Source organism: Meleagris gallopavo, chromosome 1 (assembly GCF_905368555.1).
Source record: "Meleagris gallopavo chromosome 1, MGAL_WU_HG_1.1, whole genome shotgun sequence".
Taxonomy (NCBI): Eukaryota; Metazoa; Chordata; class Aves; order Galliformes; family Phasianidae; genus Meleagris; species Meleagris gallopavo.
This window is the reverse complement of record NC_139404.1, coordinates 117,525,680-117,548,141: the sequence shown is the minus strand read 5'-3', so window position 1 is coordinate 117,548,141 and position 22,462 is coordinate 117,525,680. Positions and strand designations below refer to the sequence as shown.

The window sequence follows — 22,462 nt, the reverse complement described above, 5'->3', positions numbered from 1 at the left end:
ATTTGTGCCTATTGCCATATATAAAAACAGTAGTTCTGGAGAACTATGAGAAGGTTGTGTTTATTCTGCTTTGAATAGCTGTTGCTGAGTAATTACTCATTTGAAAATAAAGTTAAATAAGCATTATATCAGAACAGGTAGGGTCAAATTGTGGAACCCATCTCAGCAGTTTCAGCAAGCCTTGCATCACGAACACACCAAAAAGGAAGGACTTTGCTTTTCTGTAGATGGAGTTTATTTCTCAAGGTATATGAAGAACTTTGTAGTGGTTTTATGATGATTAGTTATCAGTATGCCACATCATTACATCATGTAGTGCACTGGGAGTTTAACTGTTAATGCTCAAGTTCTGGGTATCTGTCCGGAAGAGAACTACATTCCCCAGGGGGCTTTGCGGTCAGAGAGGAGATATAACCCCTGACAAGGTCACCGGATGTTCTCTTCTTCATCCACTCTTCTCCGTTTCCCTGCTGCTCAACTGGACTGTGCATCTCACCTCAGCGTTATGGTGAGGCCTATACACCTTTTGGACACATTCTCTCATTATATTTGATTTATTAGCTTCAATTCTAATTATATTGTATTATGGTGTATTATCTTGCATTCCGATACCATATTTAGTAAATTAGTTTGTTTCTCCTTGAATCGTTCCTACTGTTTTTAATTATTTTGGGGTCCCCTGTTCCCTTTTTTCCAAAGGTGTGGATTTTGCGATATCCGTCCGCCCCACTAGTCACGAAACTGGGCCAAAACAGCCCTTTAAACTGTTGACAAACTTAAACACTTAATGTTCATTTTCCTTGAGAATCTCTAGCATGTAGATGTTCAGAACTATTAAGTGTCCATGCCAACAATATTTCCACCCTCCTATTACCATGGAAAACTGGAGCAACCAGGGTTGAAGAGAGAAGACAGCTTATAACCACATACACTCATTATCCTTTCTCTGCTTATTATGGAACCATTCCACTCTTTTAATCTTTTCCCTTCATGTTTTGCTTGCCACAAAAGAAAAATGGTATGTGATATTTTTTCGTATACTAAATTATCTTTTTTTCATTACGTGTTTTATTCATTAAATGTTTAGTTCTATAAGATTAAAGAGATTTTTGCCCAAGTAACCCTCTGAACCATTCTATACCTACCTAGAAAAAGGAAAAAGAAAACAATTACCAGCAAACTCTCTTTTTTTCTCCTAATGGTGTGATATCATTATCTAAATTTCCTTAATGAGAAATCCTTACCAATTAAAGATCTTCATCAATTTGAATGCTTTAGTTGACTGTTTGGTAACATTCACAAAGAAAACTTAACTATCTTGCCTAAAATATGCCTTCATATGTATTCTTTGAGTTGCTTTATGTCTGACAATTAATCATCAGCTCTAATTGTTATCAAGTGCAGCGCACTTCAGTATGCAAGATTGATGGGAGCCATGGCAGGAAATTCAATTAGATATCAGATAATTTGTTCCAAGATAATTTGCTTACTGTAACTTGCTCGGACTCCTGGGGTATTTTGCTAAAGATCTTAAATGTTACAGACTTTTCCTGCACACATCACAAATCTGATTATCTGTTTCTTTGCCCTTTGTACAGACACAGCTCTTGCCAGTTGCAGGCATATGAAAATCATGAGTCAGCCATAAGCCATCAAATTATGAGTTTGGATGGAGAAAAGAAGGTGCAGTATTTTAAAAGAATAACTATGGAATTTCTTATCTTGTTTCTGTTAGTAACTGATTTATAATGTTAAGCCAACAGTTAGATAAATCTGTTTTCTTTACTGTTCAGTGTCAGAATTACTTGGTTAAAGAACAAAGAAAAAGGTTATATAAAGCAGTAAAAGTGGCAAAGAAGTAAGAATTTGGAAACACACAAGGGCCCATACGAAACACACAAGCTCCCACACGAAGCTGTCAGATGGGGTAAGGCAGAATGAAAGATTTCTCTGGTAGTCCTATTGTTATTGTGTTCAGCCTAAATGTTACAAAAATGTACCTCCCCAATTATCCTGAGAAGGGTTTGAGTGCAGCTAAACTGAGACGGGAATAAATACTAACAACAACAAAGCTAAACAGGCTGTAGGTTCTTGTAATTGAATTAATGAATCTGAATATTATTGAACAATGTTAGCATGAGGGCTAAACAACCATGACCTAGGATGGCTGTTGGTACTACATCCATTGCAAGCCTCTTGTCAGCAAGCAGTCTGGGGAGGAAATAAACAAACAAACAACAACAAAAAAAAACAACAAATGAGTGAGATGCTCCCAGGAGCACTTTAGGGGCAACCCTTTCTGTCTGCCCTAGTTATCATTCAGCCTGGAGCATCACAGCACTAGCTGGCTAGAGAGAGCAATCTAATCATTGCACTGCAGCAAGCCAGGAAAACACCATCCCAGCTGCTGAAATAGAGGAAATGCTTCACAGACAGCAGGGAGCTGATAATTGCTGATGTCAGATAAGCTTACAATAGGGAAGGATTTCATCCCCTCCACCTCACCTCCCAGCAATGGCACCCTGTACAGCAACGTGACTGTAGTCCTCAGCAGTGATCTGAGACATGCAGCTTACAGCACTGTTACAAGCCTGAGGCTTGATCCTGCAGAGCACCAGGGAGGCTCTCACCCTTTGCCAGTCTCAGTGTTGCTATTCATAACTCTGTTCCCTATGGGAGATTGCTTGCAGTATTAAAGCTTGTGTTGGGAAGGCTTGCCATTGTGCGAGCCCTTGTTCTGTGGAACATTTTCTAAATAACCACATCCTGCTCTGTTTGCCTTTATTTTGGTTTTGCCTGCATTATTTTTTATGGGATATAATACATTGCATTTCTGTTAGATGTACCTCCAGGGCTTAATCTTTCTGAAACAGTTATACTGCTCTTTGGCAGCAGCCACCTGATATAAAGTAGCATGTTGTGTGGTGTCCATAAGTAACAACAACAATAATATTAACATCATTTTAGAATCATAGAATCATAGAATGGTTTGGTTTGGAAGGGACTTTTAAGATCATCTAGTTCCATCTAGCACCTCCCTCTAGACCATGTTGCATAGAGCCCCATCCAGCCTGGCCTTGAATGCTTCCAGGGAGAGGGCAATCACAGCCTCTTTGGCCAACCTGCTCCAGTGTCTCACCACCCTTACAGTAAAGAATTTCTTCCCAATATCTAGTTTAAATTTGTCCACTTCCAGTTTAAAGCCATTTTCCCTTATCCTGTTGCTACATGCCCTTATAAAAAATCCCTCCCCAGCTTTCTTGTAGGCTCCTTCAGGTACTGGAAAACTGCTAAAAGGCCCCCTCAGAGCCTTCTCTTCCTCAGGCTTGAAAGCCCCAACTCTCTCAGCCTGTCCTCATAGTGAAGCAGTTCCAACCCTCTGATAATCTTTGTGGCCTTCTTCTGGACCCACTCCAACAGCTCCATGTCCTTCTTGTGTAGGGGGCCTCAGAACTGGATGCAGTACTCCAGATGGGGTCTCATGAGAGCAGAGGGGCAGAATCACCTCCCTCAACCTGCTGCTCACACTTCTCTTGATACAATCCAGGGTAGGTTTGGCCATCTGGACTGCAAGTGCACATTGCCAGCTCATGTTGAATCTTTCATGAACAGACTCTCCCAAATCTTTCACCTCAGGTCTGCTCTCAAGCCTTTTTGAAGGCTTCATTAATATATAGCCATGTAGCTGCTTGTAGAAGTACATGTAGCATTTTTGAATCTCTGTAGCTTGACAGTATATAGTCTTCTTGTGTTTGGCTAATAGCCTACGAATTTGGGTGATTATTCAACATGCCACTGAGCCGTCATCTCCAAGAAGTTACAAGAAGGTGAAAAGTAGTCCAGCTCCTAACATTGCTTTTGGCTTTGGCTGTGACCCTACATGCAAAGGCTCAAGTATCATGTAACAAACAGGATACAAAGATGTTTTTTATAACAGTGGTATTCTTAAAAAGGAAAGGCAGAAAATGCCAAAAACACTCAGTTATTACTGTAATCAGCTCAATCCTGATATAACTGTAAGCTGCTTCATATTCAGACTCAAAATTCCCTCCAATTTGCATATTATAATTACACTGAACCACTTGTGCAGGTATAGTATCAACTACTGAATCAGCGGGTATTGCACAAGACAGAATGGCAAATATCATTCTAGGTTATTTGTGTCAACTTTCAGGAAGTTCTTAGACAATACTTCCGCTTAGTACTACAGTTTTGATGTGGTTTATGTCTATCTTAGGCTCACAGACATATTAAAATGGTTCTTGGTCCTCTAGCCAAATGAAAGATACCGAAGGGGATTCTCTGTAGGTATAACTCTGATGGAAGAGCTACCATCAGTTCTCTACAATAAATTTATTAGAATTAAGTTTTACCTTACAGAAGTAATATGCCAGTATGCCAAAAATGGTGTCATCATGAAGTTTATTATGTGTGACACTGGAGCTCATTTTGACACAAGGGGAGAAGTCTTCAGGGAAATGTTTCCACCTACAAATAATTTAGAAAGGAGAGAAAGTTGTACACCAAAAGGTAATTTTATTTGCTTTTATAAGTGAATTCTCAGAGGGCATAGGTATAGGAATGCTAGGCAATGAATTCTGTCTACAAATTAAAAGCAGATGGTGCACAGTCAGTTTTGCTCCATGGAACATTACTGTTTATAAATAAAAAGTTAGTTTAGCTTTTTAACTAATTTTTTTTTGAATTTTACATACAGGGACTTGCTTTTTGACTTTTGCTCTACAACAAGCACAGCTGTATCTCATCACTATCCTTATCCTGTCCCAAAACTTTCTTTCTTTGATATACAGAAAGAAGAAAATAAGAGACCTCTGTGTGCTCATTTACAGAATGCACTGCGAGTTGTCTCTGTTAAGGAGCTCAGAGCAAACATTTCCCCAAAAAGAGAGGAGACGCTTAGAAGTATGATTTCCTATTAAAACTCTTCCTATCTAAGAGGACTTGAAACTCTTCCTATGTTTTGTACAGGCCCAGTTCCTCCAAGTACTCCTAAAATCTGCAGTAAAGCATCACTCCAAACTGTGAATTCTAACTAGAAATCATAACATTCCTTGTCTTTTTTCTAGTATTCACTTACTAGTTAAAACTATGAATGGGATCTGTGTATCAAGTATAAGTCATAGTCAGCAGTGACAGCCAAAGCAGTGATTTGTTGTATGCAAAGATGAGTATGTGAAGGACCTCCAAGCCTCAGATGCTCTTGCCGCTGCCTCTCTCCCTGAGCAGGCTCTCCAGACTGGAGTCCCTCTCCTCACTTGCCAAGAGGTTTCACAAACAGCCAGTCATCTAATTCAGAATCATAGAATAATTAAGGTTTGAAAAGACCACTAAGATTATCTCAACCACCCGTCCACTTATCACCAGTACTGCCCACTAACTGCAACCCTCAGTGCCACATCTGGCGGCATCATGGTTCTTGAACACTTCTGGGGATGGTGCCTCCACCCTAGGCAGCCCATTCCAATGCCTCACCACTCCTTTGGAGAAGGAATGTTTCCTAATATCCCACTTGAACTTCCTCTGAAGAAATTTGAGCCATTCACTTTCATTCTATCACAGTTACCTGAGAGAAGAGGCCAACCCCCACCTTGCCGCAGCTTCCTTTCAGGAGTTGTAGAGGGTGATAAGGTCTCCCCTGAGCCTCCTCTTCTCCAAACTAAACAATCCCAGTTCTGAATTTATTCATACTTCACATTAAAAAGTGTGAAGAAATACATCAATTGAGTTGTCTATCAGAAATCCATATTCCACTTCAAAGAAATCCATGAAAGATAAGGAAAAAGGAAAAAAAAAAAACCAAACAAGATTAAATCTGTTTTCAATCAGACTTTCATCATCAACTTGGAGTCCACATCTCTGCTGGAAAACAGTTGGGAATGGTAGATCAGAAAAAAAACACTACTTCCCAAAGATTACCACTGTGCTATGACAAGAACTTGTTATGTTGTTTTTTGTTTAATCCTTCATACTAGTATGCTTTATAAGATAACTTCTGTTCTTCTATGAGCAGCATTGAGGCTTGGTGTCCTTGTCTTTCCACACTCATCAGTGAGAAAAATAAGGTCTTGTATTAATAGAACCACTCAGCCCTAGCATAAATTTCAATAAGTATTAGGAATCAGCTAAACATTTCTACAAAATAGTCCCATAGCCCCATCTTATTGATTTTTTTTTTTTTTTTTTTTGGTCACAGTGCCCTCTGAGCTTCTCTTGAAGCATCAAACACATTAAATTATAAATTTTATTTAGAACTGTGAAAACCTTACACTGGACTATTCATCAGACAAAAAGATGCAATGTTTGAATTTTTTTTTTTGACATTTATATGTACTATGTATCCTTTGGAAACCACAAAGCTGTCAATCCATTATCTGTGAAAACAAAAGACAAAAAAATAGGTGCACCTGGTTTCAGACAGATCTGGTGGCTTATACAGTCATCTCCTCTCTGAGTCTGTTTAAAACCTCTTTCTTTGGAGGAAAAAAAAAGAAAAAAAGATGCTTATGGGGTTAAAAAAAATATATATATATAAAATTTATATAATATATTTATATTATAATATATAATTTATATAAATAATATAACATGATGCAAAATTGCAATATTCTAAAGTTTTGGAAACTAATACTTTGCCTCTGAGTACTAATGTTGTTAAAATACTGTATTTCATGCCAAGTGACAGTATTTCCTCTCAGATATCTGCTTTTCTAAGATCATAATGTTTAAATGATAATAATGCGGTGACTGCAACATATTTTCAATTAATTCTTTTTATTTATTTCATTTTGCAAACTAGATATTGCAGAGGGTTTCTAAGTTTTCCTCTCTCTAATAAGAGATGAGCAAAGAGTTTGTAACAAGCAACTCTTCAACACATTCCCACTTTTTCCTTTATCGCAGATATATCTGTACATAAAGCATGTGGTTTCTTCCTGAATGTATTTACCATTAGACAACAATTAGCCAATAAATATCTCTATAAATTACATCTGTCTCTGTATCTGCAGGGTATCCTTTGTAAGATTGAGCTGTTCTGGTAACAAATGGGCTATCAGGCAAAGCTCGGTCCACCAACATCTTTTGACATAGTGCAGGGTGTGTCTTGGCAGCCTGAACCTCAGGCTACCTACCTTAGGTAGGGTACTTTCTGCTCTTGAGTAGATCGGTGCATATCTGTTGTATCCCACTCAAGTACAAAGCAAGCTGGAATGGCTCACTAAGAAGTGAGAGGATTCTGGATAGGTCTTACCTATTTTGAGACAGCACTGCTAACATCTTTCTCAACTTCTGATCTGATCTGAAATGTGGTATCTGACCCTTACAGAAGCAGGGCCATGAAAGGAAATGCTCTGAGCAGGTAAAGAGTTAGTGTCAGACAAGAGCAGGAAGCAATCTGCTGCCTGGCTGCATCTCTGTTCTCTCTGCGCTCTCTCTTCTCTTCCTGGAGAATCCAGGATATTGTCTTGTATAAGTGTTGCTCTGTACCACAGCCATCCTTACACCCTTTTATAAGAATAGTATATAATATCTTTCAATCCATCTATTGAGTGATAGCTATAATGCTTTTTCAATTACATTGTACCTTCTTTAAAGTGAAAGCTCAGACCTCCAAAAATGTACCCAGCAAGAAGATGAACTATGATTATTCACAGTGACATAGAAGGCAAAACAGTAAACAACACTTCTTTTTCCTAATAGTTCCTAATGTTCTGTCTGATTTTTTTCTTAATGCTATTGAGCCAATGTGTTTACAGAACAATCTCCAGTGACTCCAGGCTCTCTGTCTTACATGGTAATGTAATACTGATTTAGATCTTGTTGCTGTAGGCGTACAGCTAGGATAGATTTTCCTACAGGCTTTACTTTGCATTTGTAGATACTAAATACAGACTTCCTGTCATGTTGCCACCTGTATATTAAAACACATGTATTAGTATACTTATATGTATTTTATACATGCACACACATTCCTTAATAATGTAATGAATGATTATATATTAGTATATTTGTATATTTGACAGCACAGACCTCAGCACAGATGCCTCCAGACTTGCACCATTACCCTCTTCCTTGTGAAATCTCACCATTTTCTGTTACTCTTCATTTTCTATCTTTTTAACAGTCTTTGGTACACAGAAGACCTTCTCTGCTATCCTACCTCAACTTAATTTCTCCAAGGGCTGTTAGCAAAGGCCCTTGGCAAAAAGCTTTTTGCCAGTGTATTAACTGGATCACTTTTCTATATATTTAATGATGAGCAAAGATCTTTAATAGACTTGTAAGGTTGTGTCTATTAGCCTTAGGTTGGCTTCTAATAGTTCACATGTTACCAAATAAACACAGAATATCTTGAAGTTTCTGAATTTCCCCTTAAATAATTCTTAAAACTTGTATTTATATTTGGTATTTTACCCTCTTTAGTACCACGACTGATTTAATCAATAGGCTCCATTGCATAGCTGAAAGCTTTCAATTTCATATTTCTGTTCCTCTAGGGCTCTCAGGTAAATAGCAACCAGTTGTGATTATTTATCTGCATTCACTTAATCTTTACCTCCTGAATCTTATTCTTCTGACACCTTTTATGAGATAGTTCTACTTTAAACTGTGATCCATGTAACACAAAGCCCTCTGATTTCAGTATCTTCTTGATAGAGATGCTCATTGAAAAGAATTGGCTTAATATTTCTGCATTCTTGCCCTATGAGAACTGCCGTTAAGCAATGATCATCCACTGGCCTCCAACTCTTTCTGGCAGGCTTCCTAATATGTTTGATAAGTAAGTGTATTTTTAATTTATATTCTTTTACAATATTGTTTCCCAAAGTCTTCTTTCCTTATCGGTCCTGTCTCATTAATTTTATATTTAACTTGTTTATGCTCTTTTTCCATTCGAATATGAAAGTACTTTTTTTCTTAACTCCCAGTAAAACCACTTACTCTAGTCTTTAAAGATTGATTTGGGATACTTTCCAATATTTTCTTTTTCAGTAGGTGAATTACATTTACTCTGAGGTTCAGAATAGTATATTTACATGATCTCCATGTAAGATTTTGGCTGCTTCTTTTCATCTCTTGAAAATAGGTACTTGATTTTTAAGTAGTTCTACATTATATGGGTCTAAATCTGAGTATATCATGGTAATTACAGTATAGTAGCTATTTAGCAGTAACATCGTAATCTTGGTCTTGGATTAGATTAATTCAAGGTTTACCTTTTCTGAGGTGTTCCAATAACTGCTTTAAGAAGCAATCTTTTCTAGGATCTAAAAACCCCTACATCACCTCATGACATTCAACTTTCATTTTCTGAGTGTACACACAATTCTGGCCTTTTCTGTCAGTATGACCTCTGTGACCTCCATGAGAATGTCAAGGTCACTAAACTGGGCGTATTTGAATTGATAGATACTTTGTGTTTATTCTCAATGGATTTATTTACCTTATTTGATTCTAAGTCAGAGAAGAGCCAGAACTAAAATTTACATCTAATTCCAAGCCTGTTCTTTAGTCAATTCTGTTAATACTCATTTCTGTCCCTAACAATTTGACTTTCAACAGCAGTGCATAGATTACTAATTAACAGCACTAATTTCACTAATGTCCCCTGTCAGGAAGTGGGATTCAAAAGGAAGGGGAGAGCTTTACCAGTCCTTCCCCAGAGATGGACCTAATGCTGTATAAGCTGAATCCTTGCAGATCACTGAAGCAGGCAAGACTTTCATGATGTGATCTTCTATGATTATTTCAGTGCCAGTTTGGAGGTCCTAGTCCCTCAGATTGGAATACAATGGGGATCAAACATCTGAGGTGAGGTTTTGTGATGTAAAGCTTAGTCCTTTTTTTTTTTTTTTTTTTTTTTTTTAATATCCCAGCATAGCATGGAAGTATCCAGAACTACTTTGTGCTGGTTTCATGCCTCAGCCTCTGCAAAGCAGCTCCTCTGAATCAGCCACTGGGCTCCTTCAAACACAGAGACCAAATTCCTGATTCCTCTACCACTCTTGTGAGGATGAATGGAAGGATGGAAGGACAGAAATTTTCCTTACTTTTTCATAAAGGAGAGAAAACACAAAGCTTTTCTTCACTGCATTTTTTTGTACTGCAGAATAGCACTCAGCTGAGCCAAAACCGGGCATTACCACTGGTTGCCTCTGGCAACCAAGACTTGAAAAAGGGGTAAACATGTAACATTCTCTGCTGCAATAAAACAAGCCACATTGTTTTCTTTTCCAAGAACGAACTGTGGGAGAAACAGCCTGTCTTTTCTGTTGTATGGAGAAGGGGAGAATTACAGGAAACCATTATATATTTTGCAGGACCAACAGAGATGGCCCACAGCCACAATGTCAAATGTGAAATGATTGCTAAAGGAGTTAATAACCTGCATTAACTAGAGGCAAGATCAGCTTGCATGACCAGGTTAACTATTCATGGTAGAAGAGCTAGCACACATTAAGGTTAGGATATTTTCTTTGCAGATTATATTGTTATAAATGGAGCTAATGTATCAGAGAAAATAATCTGTGGGACATTTTCCTTTGAAACAATAAGACGCAACTTCAAATAACAGTCATTTTATTCCAGCACCTGCATACCTATGCCATGCACTAAATGGTGTTGATTAATTAAGTTCATCTGATGCTGTCTCCTTTCGAAGGACATACAATCTATATTTCAAATTACTTCTGAAAATTTAATCATCAGAAAGTAGAATTTGCTCATTAGTTAGTAATAATATATTAAGTTCCTCTGTCTGTCCCCAAATAGAATGGATAAAGATTAATTAATTAAATGCATGCCTCAGAATATGTGCAGTCCCACTGGTGCCATAAAATGTAGCAGTGGAAATCCTGGAAATGTTAGATGTGCAGCAGTATATTAGCAATGGATAGCCCATCACAAGCATCAATACTTTTTAGAAAATGATAAATTGCTTCAAAATATACAGTCAAAATACAGGTGTTCCTCATCCTAGGTCAGATATGAAATTTCTCTGTGATGCTAGAATAACATGGCAGTTGAACCTTTAAAATCTTTGAAAGAGACATTTCTGTTCTCAGCCTGCAATCAATCAAGGGAATTTTTACTGATTAATAGTAAAAGACTGTGAAAAGTACAACATTTTTTGAATTGCTCACAAACATCTGTGAAAATATCCTAACTGGAATCATCACTCTGCTGTAGCTGTCACCATCTGCCTGGCAAATGTGCAGGGAGCTTTCTTGGGAATAGTCTGTAGTAAGTATGCACAAACTGAATAAAGCTTAACAATCATGTCCTACAGGAGGGAGTAGAGGTACTCTTCCATTTCACTTGACTTCCTATTTGTCCTGGAGGTGATGTCAATGTCCTCATCACTTAGCAGACAAAGAGATCAAGCCTGCTCCATGCAAATGGCCAATTTGTTGAAAACAGGGTGCTTCTGTCCCAGTGACATGCTCCTCAGAAGCCACATAGCCTTTGTGAACTTGCACCTGAGAACTGCCAGTAGGGCTGTTCCATTATAAAATGCAGGAGGCTCTGCACTGCTCTGCAGAAGGGTGAAAGCTAGCTGTGATCCAATTAACCTTAATTAACTGATATTGAACACAGATGCCTTTTGTAATTGATGTGTCATGTAATAAAAGACATAATTTGCCTAATATTCTGTAACATAAATCCAGCTACTAGCATAGAACCAACATGATTTTCAACATCTATTTGGAAAGTATCTTTTATGATACTTGAAACCAACCAAACCAAATTGAATTTGATTTTACAGCAACTCACATTGAAAAAATTTACAGAGCAACATAATACATTCAGATCACCACAGGAAACACATCTAAATTCTAATAAGAACCAGTAGCATTTATGCAAATAGTAACAGTACATAGACCAGAAAATTAAAAGGTGATTTTCTTCCAGTGTGACTTGTCACTTGAATGCCACATATCTATAGAAGGTAATGAGACTACCAACACTCCACACTGTTTATTTTATTCACAGACCAATGTCATGTATGTTAATCCAAGGAGAACAGTTCTTACATTCTTCTGGTTATATTCATATCATGCCTCATTCCTCTTCAAAAACCACGGTATAATTATTTCTTCATTTGGGCTCCTTATACGTGTTCTCTCAGCCATACCTGTAATAGAGAGTAGAATATCTTTCTTTCCCAGCCACTGCATGAGGTTTTTAATCATCATTGGTTCTCATTGTCATTTCTCTCTCCTGATCCAAAATATGTCTGCCTTAATTTACATATTCAATATCACATTCAATGATAATAAACAACCAAAAGCTGACATGGATATATTTCTGTTTCCTGTATGCTGTGTGCAAGTATCCTGTTTGCTCTCATAGCATATCCCCGCCCTGCAGGGCAATTTAACTGTGTTTTAAGGAGGCAGGCCCCTAGAAAGATTGATTTCCAAACAAAGACTGAACGTGCATCTAAAACGTAACTACAGGAGTAGGTGGATGTCAGCCAACTCATGATATACTTCTCCCTGCCTCCTACACAGTCCTGTGTCTGCATTTCAAGGTCAAAGACAGCAGCATGCTGACTAATCTCCAAGAGCTCAGTAATGAGTAGTAGTCATTTCTGATTCTCCATAATCATTTTTAACAAATAAGTTTTCCACCACCCCTTGGCTCTGGAATGACAAAATAAATTTACTGAGTGTAGCGAGAATGCAATCAAATCCAGAAACAGCCTAAACTTCACAGCTATCAAAAATCTTGAGCCACAATCATGCTCACTTCACTAACATGCTGCTTCATTAAAACTCCATTTGGAAATGCACAGTGATATTGAAACAACTATTTGATCCAGGTCTATTACCATCATTTTCTACTTTTCTATGGAAATTCATGTCTGTTGTTCTTTTATTATTATTTTTTTTATCAGTAAATATTTGGCAGTGCTTTTTAATTATGTCAAATGCATACTTACATCCAATTTTTAAAAATATTTCTAAAAAGTTTTAGAATGAAGATGCTAATGCCCAAAATTGTGAGAGATGCATCAATTTTGACTTGTAGAATTAAGTAGTATCAGGGGTATAAAGCTTCAGTCTCGATCAATTGCCTACAACCAAGTGTTTTCAAGATCCATATGCATGTTCTACTAAAGTGAATTTATTTTAAATATAGTATAGAGATCATATCTGCAGGTATTCATGAGCTCATGAGGTCTGATTCTTCTCTTTGGAACTGCTACTTACTTGGTTAGTACTTACTGCATGCTGGTTTTTCCTTCCATTACCTAGTGTCCCAAAAAATTATTTCTCTATTTCATAATTTTCTGTATAAATCTCAAATGATTATTCTTTTTCACTTTCTAATTGATTAATAGAGATGATCCTAAGAAGTATTACAAATATTCTATTAAATGTTTTGTTGATGCTTCTTTTGCTGCTTTCCTGGATTGGAAAATCTGATATTTTAAACTACCTTCATAACACGACTGATGCACACATTTCTCCTCACTCCTTTCTGAACTCATCAGTGTATTGTAAGAGGGTCAAATAAAGATGTTGTCAACTCACCCTTAAAAACATGCATGCAATACTTCAAAAGTACAGATTTTTCACCCACAAAACTGGGTTGCGTGAGAACAAATTACACTGACAAGAAGAGTTCTACAGCTGAGCTTGATCCCCGTGTAACTACAGCGCACAGCTCACTAGCTTCCCTCCATTCAGTTCTACTGTAGCATGGTCTACCCTAAGGCTCTTGTCTACTCATCAGAAACAGAAAGGTAAAGAAAAATTGCTTTTTAAAAAACGAAGATGCCATATTAGAGAAAATTAATATTGAGAGTTTGGTTGGCTCTTACAAACAGATGAGGAGAGAGGTATAAAAGGATAGTCTGCTATCATACATCTACAGAATCCTCTGCAAAATGATTTGCATTTAGGTTTTCCTCACACAGTCCAAGCAAAAGAAAAAACCTGACCAATCACTATATGGCTGAAGGGAATATTATATGCTGTACAAAGAGATAGCATAGCTTTTAGTGTTTCCTCATTTAATCAGACGATTTTGTGCAGCATTAATTCAAGTTCTACCACGAGAACTGACAGAATACAAATCCACTCAGTCTCACAAAGACCAAAGCATTTTTTAACATCTTCCACATCAGTGATCACAAAGCTATTATGTTTACATATTAGTATATATTTATATAAATTTATATAAAATTAGTATATATTTAACTAAATGAAAGATATAGCCATGATTTAAATTGAAAAAAAAATGAAGTAGCAGAGAAACTTTTCTATCTTATATGCAGCATGAGCCATATACTTATTGGTGCAAGTTAGCTTATTTATTTCACAGTAACTATTCACACTTTGTGCTTATAAGGATTTTATTATACAGTTACCAAGTCCTGCTTGACTGCACAGAGGACACAGATAATGAAGATTCCAGAAGATGCTTACATCTCATTTTCCCAAAAATGATTGGAAGAATTTTCTCATGTATCACGGAAGCCACAGTTTCATCCTTGGGTGGCAGTTGTAGAGCTTGACTGACCAAGCAGGCGTAACACCATTTCTGCTACCCTAAACATTTTGATGGGTGCCTGACTTTCTAAGTCTGTGGAACACAGAAAATAGAGGAAAGCTCTTCTCTACAACTTCTTTATCAGTTCTGCCTATGTGGAGGTTTCTAGAATTTGCCTTGCAATGAAAAACAAGATCCTGAAATATCATGGGGGATAGGAGATGTGGTGGGAGGGGGCTTTCATTTTTTTTCACCTTCCTGATTGCTTCCAAGGTTAACAATCAATTAATACTTCCATTGGAACTGACAATTCATTCTTCAGCCAATTCTACTTCCAAATTAAAAAAAATAAAAGAAAAATAATAATAATAATAAAAAGGTTTTATCTTCCTAAGGCAGAAATTTGATTTTGAAAACTATGTGAAATCAACAGAATCCATCCAGTTAGTCATCTCTCTGATACCAACAAATTAATGCAGCAGAGTAGATGAAAGAGGAAAACCTGGTAGAGTGATATGCTTTTCCTCCCATTTTTATGCTTGCTAAAGCACTTGAGGTAAAACATCTATTAATCTTTAAAAAACATTGAATTTAATTATCCTGACTAGTCTTAGCTTGTACCAAATGTTACAGATATGTTTTCCTTCATACAGTACAGGCTGATCTTCTAATTTTAAGCTTGTGTAACTAAACTCCAGTCCCATGAGAATTTCCTACGTAATTTCTACTGTCAGTGGCATGAAAGCAGCTTCTCTGCAATTGGCCAATCTCCTTGTTCACATCAAATAAGTGTACAAAATGGATTGATTTGAAGTTTCTCTTTTAAAATCCACACAAGTGGACACAAGGATAAATCAGTCTACACAGCTAAGCATAAACTGTGAATCACTAAACTTTCTGGAAGTGGAGACAAGGGCAATATGGGAGGGATGAAGATTGTCTTTGATTTGTGCTATCTTGACCCTGTGGTTCCAGGCCAAATTGGGGTTCTAAGGCTGTACTATGCAGGATACATACTTTTTTTCCTAAAGAATATGAAAATCCTTTTAATTTGTTAGTGAGATGTGGAATTCAAAATATTAATGAAGTCCTCGGTTCACTAAACTTATCTTTGATTCAGTCTGAATTACAATTATTCTATAACAATCGTTTCTGGCAACAAAACAGAAACAAAATCAAATATTGTTGCTAGTTCCTTCTCCACTCCATGAAGTGATCACCACCACTCACTGCAAATAAAACCCACATTGCCAAAAAAGTAAGAATTCTTTATTCTTTATCTCCTGGACATTTACATATTTGCTAATGTTCATCCGTTAGATTTTTTTAACAATAAAATTTCTTGCTCACCCAGAGAAGTGATATATTTTTGCAGTGTTTATAACTTCCATTTTGTATTTGTTTCTTTTTAGAGGACTGAATGGGCCATCTCTTAATTGCAGCTCAGAATTGTTGATTATGGCTCATATACACTATGAGAGTAATACTAAACTCTGGATCAGCATTGGTGGATTCAGGCACACAAACATCTTGAAAAAAATACACAGTAAAGAGAGAAGATTCCCTTTCTCAAAATTGTTCTAGAAATCTGACAAGAACTATTATAGTTACAAATAAACCTGACAAAATAAATATGGCTATAAATGGTAGTAAAGATTAAGATTTGATCTTACTCGTGCAAAATGCATGACAGCCAAAAAGAGAGAGGGAAAAGCACTTTCTGTATTAGAATAAAGAGAAATCAATTCATGTATGAATGAGAAATCATTCATCACGACTATTTGCTATCTCCAGGAGGTTACAGTAGAACAAAATACAGAGAAGGACACAAAAAACAAGATCAATCGTGGCAGAAACAGCATCTATACAAGAAAATACTAAATAGAATGGAGGTCTGCAGTGTCCAAAGAGGAGAATTTTATAGAAGAAAATAAAAAACTTAAAATATAGTCACATCAAATGATGGAGGACAGATTCAGGATAACGTAGATAGTTTTTAATATGAGATGTAGCTCAGTTTCAGAACTCCCTGTGTCTAGGTATTCTGTACAAGAAAGTTTACACTAATTCAAGAAGACGTTAGACATTTTTAGAAGGCAAAAGTTCACAGAGGGATAATAGGTGTGATAAGACACTATCTCTAGAAATCACTAAATCATGGCTGTCTGGAAGCTCAGAAGGAATAACTAGGGGTATATGGTTTTCGTTTGCTCATTTTTCTGCTGGTTGCTTTTAAAAACAAAATACTGAAGTAGATGGGCTGCTGCTCTGTATCAATAAAGTCATTCTTGCAGTCTAGTGACTTAATGCACTAAACATTAAACTGAACTAAATGTTCATCTTCCTGCCCGTTGTTTTGATCTGAAATATTTTTTATTTTCTACCAATTTTATCATTGCATTAATACTATTTTCATGTTATATTATACTGATAACAAAAAAAAAATTCGATATTGTGTTTTGTGAAGAGGAGGACTTAGCTGCAAAATTGAATATAGACATCAGCAAGCATTTAGAAATCTAAATCCACTTGTTTTTGGAACAAGTAAGATCCTGTGATTTCTAAAAATATAGTTAGCTTCTTTGGTGGATTAGCAACTGCAGGATTTTCACATGTTGAGGAGACAGATTTCAGAGATGAATTGGCATGCACGGAAAAGAAAAGATGCTAAGAACCAGTCATAGCTAGGATAAAGGACACACAGACAAAAGTCAGACATGGTATACAATTACCACAGGCATGGCAAGGATTTTGGAAGTCACAGATGAACTTCTGACAATACATACCAACAATCCCCAAATGTACCAGATCTGCCTCCAAAAAGAGACATCACACCACTTGGTTAGTGAGAGAGGCCAGTCAGATACACAACATATCACAGAAAGGCATTGCACAACAACAAACCAGCTGCCTAGACGTGATACCTTCAGATACATAATCACTGTTTTTCTAACATTCAAGCAGTTTGAGAAGCTCAGTATCCAAGCAGTAGATGACTGAAGTTGGTCTTGGAGTAAAAAATGTGATGTTCTGTACATTTTTCACACAGGATGCATACATTGCCTTTCTGCAAAAGATATTTGGTGATATTTTCACATACTGATTGATACTGGGAATTCTTTTAGCCAGGGAGAATGAGCCCCCTGCCTTTAAAACAGTACTGTATACACACATGAACACAGTATACTATAACATCTCTGACCAGTCAACACATTGTCAGGTAACTGATGGAAAGTTGTATCTCAGTCTGCACTAATAAACAGGTAGAAAAACAATGTAAAAAAGCCTTCCCACACTTCACAGAGGCCTGTTAGTTTAGAAATTACAGTTCTTTTCTAGAAGTAGTAGAGGGGGAAAGAAGGGAAAAGGAGAAATATATATAATAACCAGAAGGATCTGAAATAGCAGCGCCGAATTAGAGAAGATTTGTAATCTAGCACTCAGAAAAGTTAGAAGAATGAAGAATAACAGCAGAAATATGGAAAAATAGCATTAAAAATAGATGGCAAATTGAGCATTGAAAATATGCAATAGAAAAGAATGCAGATGATCCATCATTCTTTCTCAACCAAAAGGACAGCAAAAATATTATTTTAGTAGACATCTTGAAATATTTAGCTTCTCCTTGTTAGCCATTTATTTATTTATTTATTTATTAAAATTTCGCTTTTACTTGAAAATATAAAGCACACAGTCCTCGTTTAGTTGGCCACAGTAACTTTCTCACCATTAACGTTTTCCACTACCAGTATCATTCTGTTACAGGTGGCCTATTGCTAATTTCTTAGATGAAAAACTTCTCAGTATTATCTGAGAATTATCTGACTGAACTATAAGAAAGAATTCATTAGGCATTAAAATGTACATTAGAAAGGCCCTGCACAGTTTTCAGAAGAAAATATCTGTCTTTAATGTATGAAAGACCCAGTTTATCAGAGCTACATTTTGATGTGTTTTCTGCCTCTACAGGAAATTCAATTCAATTTTGAAAATTTTACTAAGAGCCTTTTGCCAGCTGCCTATACCTCACTGAGTGTTTGTTTCCTATGAGTTGCCACAAACTCGGAAAACTTTCTTTCCTCCTGGTAAAAATGAGATTGGAGTTGGCCTCACTCCTAGCGCAAATACTCCACAAACCATAGAATCAGAGTATGATTAAGGTTGGAAAGATGTATGAGATCATCTTGCTCAACTATCAGCCTGTGCATGTGACTGCTCTAGACTGCTCACTGTGACATCCACCCTTTTCTTGAAAAACCTGGAGGGATGTGACTCCACCTCCTCCCTGGGCAGCCTGTTCCAATGCTTCACTATTCCTTCAGAGAATAAATTTTTCCTAATACCCAGTCTGTGACAACTTGAGGCTGTCACATCTCATTCTGTTGCTATTATGATGGAGAAGAGACTAACCACCACCTCAACACAACCTCCTTTCAGGCAGCTGTAGTGAGTGATAAGGTCTCCCCTGATCCTCCTCTTTTCCAGGCTGAACGATCCCAGTTCCTTCAGCTGCTCCTCATAATACTTGTGCTCCAGATCCTTTACCGTTTCATGGCCCTTCTCTGGACACGCTCAAGGGCCTCAGTGTCTTTCTTGCAGTGAGGGGCCCAAAACCGAACACAGCAGTCAAGGTGTGGCCTCAGCAGAGCTGACTATAGGCAGGTGATCACCTCCCTGCTCCTGCTGGCTGCACTGTTTTTAACACAAGTCATGATACCATTGGCCTTCCAACCCAGGTCCTTCTGTAGGGCTTTCCTACCCTCACATACCTTGTTACTTTCCCCCATCTTGGTGTCATCTGCAAACTTACTGAGTGTGCACTCAATTCCCTCATTCAAGTCATTAATATGATATTGAACAGGACAGGCCCTCATACCGACCCCTGGGGAATACCACTTGTAACTGGTCGCCTTACCTCTCAGTGAGCTCTGTGCAAGCTCACCTGTGCCCACTCTAGTGAATCAGCTTTTCCCTGTTTGAAAACACTATATACACAGACAAAGATTTCAGTACAGATGTCACGGATACGAGAGCTCACGGTCACATGCAGCTTGGAATAAATATATGGACAATATGCAGAGTGGCCTTTTCAAATACAGGCATAAGCTGGAGCTGACTGACAGCTGTTTAATAAATTAACTAAATAAAAGCAAACTGTAATGAAAGCAATCCCAGAGACTGTGAGATAAAGATCAGTGATAGGTTGCTGTTGACTAAGCTACCAGACCCTTCTCATACTTTCTGTAAAAATTCCTCAGGCTTCTTGTTTTTGCCTCATAGTATGGACTTCATCACCACAATGCATTTCTTATTTTTCAAATGTATGATTGGAAGCTGAAAGAGAAAGCCAAGAAAGCTTTCTAGAAACTCAGCAGCATACAGTTACAGTGGTCCTGGTTTTATTTTCAATGTATTTGAGAGTCTACAATGAACAAAAATAATGCGCTTCAAATTATCACATGAATGGAAGAAGTACCTCCACTTACAAAAATATATAGCTATTTCAACTCTTCAAGCTTTTAAATTTGGTGTAATCAGACGCCTTTGATTTTTAAAGAAAGCAACATTTCCCTTCATTATTGAGGTCAATCAGTTAAAATCAGGCCCTCAGCACAGGATCTATTTTACAATAGGACATTATCCTAATTTGTTAACCATCTATGAAGCTGTCAAGATGGGGTTCACTTCCTCACAAATAAACTTGTTGATTTGTGAGGTACGAAGAGAAGTTGGTTACAACTCAATCATACTTCTTTTTCTTAGGAACATTCTATGATGTGTAAGCTGGCAGCAGGAATACAAAAAAGTGCTAGTTTAGTTTTGTCACTAAAAGAACAGTCTTTGGAAAAGGAATCTCTGGTGGACAATTGAAGTCAGGTAGGTGACGCATCATCAGGCTGGTCAGAGTAGAGAAAGTATTAAGGAAACTCAGCCATCAAAGGCTAACAGTGTGTTAAATATCAGTAGAATGTCAATTTGCTTTGTCTCTGCTTTGTTCAGGTGCAAATTTACTGAAGAGGCTGAAGGAGATTTAGCTCTCTCCCTGTGAGCACTGTTAAGAGAACACAATACAAAAGATACCATTGCTTACAGCCACTTCCATCATCAAGGCTGCAGGTAGGCATATCCTCTCTTGTCCCGTCCATCTAACAGCTATCATTAATACAGATTCAACTAGTGCTATCAGTTGTTGTTTAAGTCTAGGGTCCAAAGGTGATGCTTAACACAGACAATAATTAATATTCTTACAACATATCGTATGTAAATAGTAAGTCTCTGTGCTATTTTCACTACCGTAAAGGGGGACTGAAAGGAGGCTGCTTAACATAGCAAAGGATCTATGTTCCCATTTTTTCTGTAGGAAAGAATTTGACTAGCATGCTATACAATAGGCAGGGAACTTGAGGTATGTCATGCAATTTTATGTAGAACCGAATTAGAAGAATAGAAACAGAATTTCTATATATATGCACACCAATTAGACCATACGATTCCATTTTCATTTCCTCTTTTGTTTAGCTCTCCCTTTAGTCGTCTGCTCATCATTTTGCACAAACATAGATAGGGGATCACACTTTTCCACTTGCATAAGCAAAAAAGAATTAGCTGTTTTTAAGAATCTGTCAACAACTATTCATTCAAAAAGTGTTCAGAACACTCAGATGAGGTTGCTAGGTGACAAAGTATGCATTCACCTATCTATTTATTAGTAAAAGCAGAGAATTTAGCAAGCAGATACAGTAAAGGACACTGCTGATTTAAATACTGTTTGTATAAAATGTGCCAAGGCTGGAGAACTCAGGCTGTCAACTTGCTCATGTTTTCATGAAACTTTATCCTCCTTAGCTGCAGGGAAGTACAAGTGTCAATTAGATTGCAACTCCACCACACTTCTGTGAATGTTTTTTTCATTATCCTGATTCGAAGTCTAAATATTTGGTTTTAAGTGACACTGCTTGAGTGAGAAGTGTCAGTTAATAACTTCAGTTGCAAATGCTTTTTCTTTTATTTTTTCTTCTTTTTTTTTCTCTGTCAAATGCTTTGTTGATGCCAATACCCTGATCATGAAAGCATGAATGAATATGAATGACTGAAAGGCTGATAATCTGCAAGAACGCAGCAGTTTTGCATGTCATGAACCCATACCTAAAGCACTCAGGCCACTCTTAGGGGACCCATGAAGAGAGCACTGCTATGCAGCAGATCCCACTGGACTCTCAGTGTAATAATGGCTGGCTACCGTAAAGGCTATGTGACACGTGTGCTACACATTTCATGACCTTGTAGTATCTATGCAATTTGATTTTTAATATCCTAAAATATCTTGATAGCTAGAAAACATCCACAGGTATTTTAAGCTGCTTTTATGAGGTTTATATTTAAGGCTGCAAAGTGCTACTACAAATACACAGTCAGTCTGAGGATGGCTCACTTAATAGGTAATACAGACAGGTGAGAAAATTAGCAAAATGTAACGTAACTGCATAGCAGTATAACAATCATCCGAAACTCTCACTAGTCCAGTGCACATTGAAATCATATACTTAGCTTCTCAACATGGACACTGTCCCCCTGAGCTGCTTTTCTCTTTCACAACAGAATGTGCGCAAGGTGTTGTACTATGTTAATCTAAGTGTACTGAAATACCAAAGAAAACGATGTGCAGTATATACTGTTTGCAGAAAAATGAGGTACACTCACAGCACTGATATTGGTTGCTGGTATAAAGAGCTTGAAAAAGAACAACCTACTCATTGCCCAAGCCATTTCTTAACAGGTAAGAGCCCTGCAAAGCTCATACAAATTCTAGATAGAAAGTGATTCTGAATCAAGTCAGGTGCTGTGGGTGTACCAGTCTGGAAAGGAGAAAGGGGGAGCAGCTGTTCTTTTTCCCTCTGGATCAAGGGTGTAATGGCTGCCTCTACTTTTGAAGGTATCAGCT

The 22,462-nt window shown here is 37.3% G+C and overlaps 1 long non-coding RNA gene across 3 annotated transcripts in view; it reads left to right on the top strand.

Annotated features, from left to right (window-relative positions):
- The first annotated feature begins 449 nt into the window (after window positions 1-449).
- The window catches only part of LOC146545588 (uncharacterized), a 114,744-nt gene continuing 92,731 nt past the window's right edge, over window positions 450-22,462 (top strand). For all 3 annotated transcript variants that reach the window (XR_014881256.1, XR_014881254.1, XR_014881253.1), the window contains exons 1-3: window positions 450-508; window positions 1,599-1,683; window positions 20,521-20,637. This is a non-coding gene — a long non-coding RNA (uncharacterized LOC146545588). The remainder of the gene's footprint in view (window positions 509-1,598; window positions 1,684-20,520; window positions 20,638-22,462) is intronic.